The following is a 6755-nucleotide window of genomic DNA, read 5'->3' on the forward strand; positions in this document are numbered from 1 at the left end:
GGGAGGTCGCAGATTCTGACCCCCCCGTCCGTTAGCCGTTCCGTCCCACGACGACGAGGGGTGGGCCGCAAAACAGAGCCATTCGCTGCTGTCGGGCCCTGAGAGGTTACAGCTTGGGAGCAGGGCGTTCAGGTTAAGCGAACTTGCCCTAAGGGAGTCAAAACTCAGATCGCCCGAGTCCAAGTGCATTGCTGTGTCTGCCCAACCTGGCGGGGCCTAGCCAACCCACCCCGTACCCACAATTATCAATGGTGCCATCCTTCCCACTTCCACCTCTTCGGCTTGAACTTCTTAAAAGTTATATTATCCGAAAGCAGGCCAGCAGCTGTCCTACTCTGGCCTTTGGAAAGCTAACTGAAAAAGGCAACAGCCTATTTTCTTGTACAATGGGTGAATCCCTGATCTCCCCTGAGGCTGCCAATTCCTTTCCCCTTTCATTAACAAGAGGGTGTGTCTGTGCAAGGACTGTAGTTTTTAAAGATTTTATTTATTGGAAAGGCAGAGTTACAGAGCAATCTGGTTCACTTCCCAAATGGTCACAATGGCCAGAGCTTGGGCAGACCAAAGCCAGGAGCCGAGAGCTTCTTCCAGGTCTCCCCCATGGGGGTATAGGGGGCCAAGCACTTGGGCCATCTTTCACTGCTCTCTCAGGCCATTAGCAGGGAGCTGGATTGGAAGTGGAGCAGCTGGGACTCAAACCAGTGTCCATATGGGATGCCGGCATTCCAAGCAGCAGCAACACTGGCCTCAAGGACTTAAAAATTATCCCTGGTGATCCCACTCTGCATGATTTAAATCCTCACTGATCACTCAAGCCTTGACATCTGGATTCTGCTCCCTCAAAAGTTACCACTACTCAGTCATCACTCTGTTGGGTCTTTTGTTGTTGTTAATATTTATTTATTTGAGAGGCAGAGTTACAGATAGAGGGAGAGACAGAAAGGTCTTCCATCTGCCAGTTCACTCCCCAGATGGCCACAACAGCTGGAGCTGAACTGATCCGAAACCAGGAGCCAGGAGCTTCTTCCAGGTCTCCCATATGGATGCAGGGGCCCAAGCACTTGGGCCATCCTCAGCTGTTTTCCCAGGCACATTAGCAGGAAGCTGGATAGGAAGTGGGGCAGCTGGGACATGAACTGGTGCCCATATGGGCATCACAGGAGGAGGCTTAACCTACTACACCAGTGCCAGCCCCTGGAATGCTACCTTGTGAGGGATATGAGTTACCCAGATGTATCCATTTGCTAGAACCTATCAAGCTGTACATGTAATACTTGCACATTTCACTGTATGTAAATTATAATATCAATTTAAAAAATTTAATGATCACAAAACTACATTTCCAAGTCTCCCTCAAACTAGATATGGCCATCAACTACATTTTGGCCAATAAGCCATAAACACACATGTTGGAAGTATCATCTTGGCCCTCCAAGAAAGCTCTTTAAAGGGTTAATTAGCTAGGGGAAGCATTACTGTGTGCACCTTCCCTTCCTTTCTGCTGCTGCCTGGAATGTAGATGATGGGTGAATTACGCTCTAGCACCTGCAAGTGTGACTAAAAGACCACAAGGTGACCACAAAGACGGAAGCCGTGTGCAAGGATGTGAAGCAAAAAGACAGAAACGGAAGTCCCTGGTAACTGGAGAGTCTCCCACCAGAAACCTCTTTAAAAGAAAGAAAAAAGATTTATTTATTTGAAAGGTGGAGTTAGAGAGAGGGAGAGGGAGAGGGAGAGGCAGAGGCAGAGAGAAGTCTTCCATCCACTGGTTCACTCCCCAGATGGCTGCAACTGGCTGGGGCTGGGCCAGTCCGAAGCTAGGAGCCAGGAGCTTCTGGGTCTCCCAGATGTGTACAGGGGCCCAAGGACTTGGGTCATCTTCCACTGCTTTCCCAGGCCATAGCAGAGAGCTGGATCAGAAGAGCAGCAGCTGGGACTTGAACCAACACCCATATGGGTTGCTGGCATTGCAGGTGATGGCCTAGCTTGCTATACCACAGTGCCAACCCCCAGAAACCTCTTAACTGAGGTAGAAATGAACTTATTTAAGTAACAAGCCCTTCCTTCCCAGTCTTTCCCTACTTTTGACCATTCTGTATATTGCTGCTATATAACCTGCCCATTAAACAACGTTATCATGGGAGCTGGCACTGGCACAGCAGGTTGAGCACCTGCCACCCACGTGGGAGACCTGGATGAAGCTCTAGGTTTCTGACTTCAGCCCGGCCCAGCTCTGGCCATTGCAGTGCACCCAGATGGAAGATCTCTTTCTTTTTCTCTCTGTATAACTCTGCTTTTCAAATAAAAATGCTTAAAAAAAAAAATAGAGAGCTTGCCATGGCCCCACACTACCCAAGGAACACAATTTTGACTCCTTGTTATCCCAACTCAAAGCTCTTGTCATCTGGCCCTATTTTTTCTTTTTTTTCAACTTGTCTCTATTCCATTGCACTGAAAGCCTTTTAAAGATAGGAACCTCCAGTGTTTCATTTTTATAGGCTCACTGCTAGTGTGGTGTCTGGCATGCACATGCTGACTGACTGTTTCTGAGTTGAACCGAATCCTCTTCCTGCCCAGGAACCTGTGTGACATGTCCCCATCTCTGCCCTGGCTCTTCTTCCACCTGTCAGGCTTCCTCCAGGCTAAGCGCAAACACCATCTCCTCTTTAGTTCTGAGAGATCCTTAGCTCCGAGTGACCACTGCTATTTCTGAACTCCAGAAATCCCTGTCCCCGTGTCACAGTTGTAAAATCTAACTATAATAAGACAGAAAATCTTTAAGACAAATATATATACCCTTAATAAAGCAAGTAGCAGAACAATACATGTAATATGAGCCAATCTGCTTTTTAAAAAAATATTTACTTATTTATTTGAAAGATAGTTACAGAGAAAAGGAGAGAGAGAGAGAGAGAGAGAGAGAGAGAGAGAGAGAGAGAGAGAATCTTCCACCAGAAGAGGAGGAGGGGAAGGGAGGGAAGGGGAAGAAGGGAAGGGAGAAGAGGAGGAGGAGGAAGCAGCAGAGGGGAGAGAGCGAGCGCTTCCATCCGCTGGTTCAATCCCCAGATGACCACAATGAACAGGGCGGGGCTAAGCCAGATCCAGGAGCTTCATCCAGGTCTCCCACGTGGGTGCAGGGGCCCATTCCGCTGCTTTCCCAGCCCATTACAGGGAGCTGGACTGGACGTGGAGCAGTGCCCATCTGGGATGCCAGCATTGCAGGCGGCAGTTTAATCCGCTATACTACAATGCGGACCTTGAGCTCATTTGCTTTTGAACCCTTCCTCTGAGGTGTTCAGGTACGTGTAAGAGCTGATGGTGGTAAGGTTTGGGAGAGGAATGACAAGGGTAGAGCGAACACACACCACAGGTTGCTCTGTGGATTTGTTTGGATCTTTTACATTAAAAAGGACTTTGGTTACAGAAATCATTTTTAAATTAGATGAATGAACAGAATGTGTAGGTGGTGTTGAATGAGTTGTTCTGACAGAGCTGAAGAAGCCAGAGTTGAGGACGGGGCGGGGGGGGGGGGGACTGCTTGTGGTTCTAACCTCCAGATCAGGGGCAGCTTCGTGGAGGAAGTGAAACTAGAACTAGATCTTAGAGAGGGGTTTTTAAACAAGTGAGGGAGAGGGAAAATATGATTGGACCAGTTTGTTGGTTCAAGACAGGATTTGGCCAAAACAGTTGAGAGGGAGCTGGAGAGAGCTCTGAATAGAAGACCAAGGCAGCGGGAACACACTGGAAATTTCTGAGCAGAGCGGGGACAGGGCACGACACACTGATGCATCAGCTGATCGGAATGGTGTCATAAAGGTGGAAGGTTACTGTCTTGTCCAGGCCTGAGGCTTTGCTCGGAACCTGAAGGGGAGGGTGGCGTGGGCTGCAGCAGGAATGTAAAGAGCAAAACTATTTAAGAAAACCAATGCCCACCCACAGAGGGCAGCATCAGCCCACATGGACCAGGAGGGACGGAGGAAGGAGCTTTTTCCTTGGAGGACACTGAGAGACAGGAAGGTGAGACCCTTAGGGAAGAGTAGGGGACCTCAACCCTGGCTGGAGGCACAAGGAGAAAAGCCTCCACGCTCAAAGGCATTTTTGAAGGCAACAGCCATCTGGCTTCCAAGAATCACAAGGTCCCCTCCCTGCCTGCCCCCGGCCATGCTCAGTTTGGTTAAGGACAATGATGTTTATTCCTCCATCCATTCATCAAGTTTCTGTGCCTAGTAAGTCCTAGACAGGAAGTAGGCTACTGCTTTTTCTGTGTTTTAAATGTATTTGTGGGGCCAGCGCAGGTGAAGCCGCCACCTGCAGTGTCGGCATTCCATATGCATGCCGGTTCAAGTCCCGGCTGCTCCACTTCTGGAAAAAGCTGCAGAGGATAGCCCAAGTCCTTGGGCTCCAGTACCCACGTGGGAGACCCAGAGCAAGCTCCTGGCTCCTGGCTTCAGATCAGATCAGCCCAACTCCAGCTGTTGCGGCCATCTGAGGAGTGAATTAGCAGATGGAAGATTTCTCTCTCTCTGCCTAAGCAGAGATAAATGTTTTTAAGTAAATGTTTTTAAAAATATATTTGTAGCAAGTTAATAAATAAAAAGCCTAGGAGTTAACAGTTATATATGCAAATCTGGACTCAAAAATGTCATGCCACATTTTCAAAGGCACCCATACCCTGCTGACTACATTTTTTTTTAAAGATTTATTTATTTATTTGAAAGGCAGAGTTGCAGAGAGGCAGAGAGAGACAGAGAGAGAGATCTTCTTCTATCTGATGATTGATTCCCCAAATGGCCACAACGGCTTGGGCCATCTTCTACTGCTATCCCAGGCCATAGCAGAGAGCTAGATCAGAAGCAGAGCAGATAGGACTTGAACCGGTGCCCATATGGGATCCCAGCACTGCAAATGGCAGCTTTACCCACCACACCACAGCGCTGGCCCCTGACTAGATGTTCTGAGGTATGTACATACCTCATGTACTTTCTCCCAGGAATGCAGCTGTTACCTCCCTCCTGCACTTTTCCCCTTTGGCTGTTCTAACCAAGAAGGCATCATCTCATCACTGCAAGGTCAGACAGAGGCAGAGACTCCCGCCTCCTATCTGTAACCAAAAGCCCACAGTGTCCTTGATTAGGAAGTCTGGAGGGGCTAGTGTTGTGGCGTAGCAGGTCAAGCCTCCGCCTGTGACATCAGCATCCCTATGGGCACTGGTTCGAGTCCCAGCTGCTCTACTTTCGATCCAGCTCTCCTCTTTGGCCTAGGAAAGCAGCAGAAGATGGCCCAAAGTCTCTGGGCCCCTGCACCCACGTGAGACCTGGAAGAAGCTCCTGGCTCCTGGCTTCAGACTGCCCCAGCTCCAGCTTTTGCGGCTAGTCAGGGAGTGAAGCAGCAGATGGAGGATCTCTCTGTTTCTCTCTGTAACTGTCCCTTTCAAATAAATAATTTTTTTAAAATTAATTAATTTTTTATTTTTTGACAGGCACAGTGGACAGTGAGAGAGAGAGAGAGAACAGAGAGAAAGGTCTTCCTTTGCCATTGGTTCACCCTCCAATGGCCGTCGCGGCTGGCGAGCTGCAACCGGCGCACCGCGCTGATCCGACTGCAGGAGCCAGGTACTCATCCTGGTCTCCCATGGGGTGCAGGGCCCAAGGACTTGGGCCATCCTCTACTGCACTCCCGGGCCACAGCAGAGAGCTGGCCTGGAAGAGGGGCAACCAGGACAGTATCCGGCGTCCCGACCGGGACTAGAACCCATGTACCGGCGCCGCAAGGCGGAGGATTAGCCTAGTGAGCCACGGCGCCGGCCTTCAAATAAATAAATAAAATTTTAAAAACAGATTTAAAGTGAGACAACAGGGCTGGGATCTGGCCCTCCTGCCTTCATTCCCCTTCAGAGCTGGAAAAGCAGCCCACCCAAAGACATGCCTCCCTGGGACAGGTATCCTCCTACACTGTCATTCTCTGATTGGAATCCCAGAGGTTTCCAGAGCATCCCAGAAATGGAACCCTAGGCCCCTCCCCGAGTGCAGTGCTCTGACCCATTTTTAGCATGGGCCTAAAAACGTAAAAGGTACTAAAAATGAGTTGTCTGCTTTCTGCTCTCTCAGCGATTGAGGTGCCTGGACTGGAAGTGATGCGTGCAAGGGCGTTCTCAGGGCCTTCAGACCTTAGACCTCAACACAGACATAGAAAGAAACACAGGGAATAATTATGCCCTGCATCTCACCTGGGCGATCTAAGCCCTACCACTGATCTTCTTAGGTTCTCTGAGGAAGACGGGTTGCTGTTCGTCCTATAAACTGGCTTTGCAAAGCCTTTCTCTCCCAGGTGAGTCTCTTCATCCCGGGTTCCCCCAAAGAAGCTCAAAGCTCTAAGCAACTGCCACAAGAGGGCACCCCTCTACTCCTTCCTGGCAGCCTAAACTTAGACTGAGGACAGAGAGGAATGGGCTATCTTCTTCCTAGGTGCTCAGGGCCTGCCATTTAGCTGAAGCACTCTCAATTATCATTATCCTGTTTTTTAAATTAATTATTTTCTATTACACATTTTTTAAGAGGGCAGATGTGTATCTGCATCTCTCTATTTTTCTTTCAAAGAAATAATAACTCTTAAAAAGAGGAGGAGGAGGAGGTCAGGTCACAAAGGGCCGTGAAGAAAATTAAGGATTTTGACTTCGTGTAACAGCAAGAACTGGGTGTGTGGGCCAAGCCAAGGCCTGGAAGCTGAGAACTCCATCTGGGTCTCCCGCTCAGGTG

Source organism: Oryctolagus cuniculus, chromosome 11, assembly GCF_964237555.1.
Source record: "Oryctolagus cuniculus chromosome 11, mOryCun1.1, whole genome shotgun sequence".
Lineage (NCBI taxonomy): Eukaryota > Metazoa > Chordata > Mammalia > Lagomorpha > Leporidae > Oryctolagus > Oryctolagus cuniculus.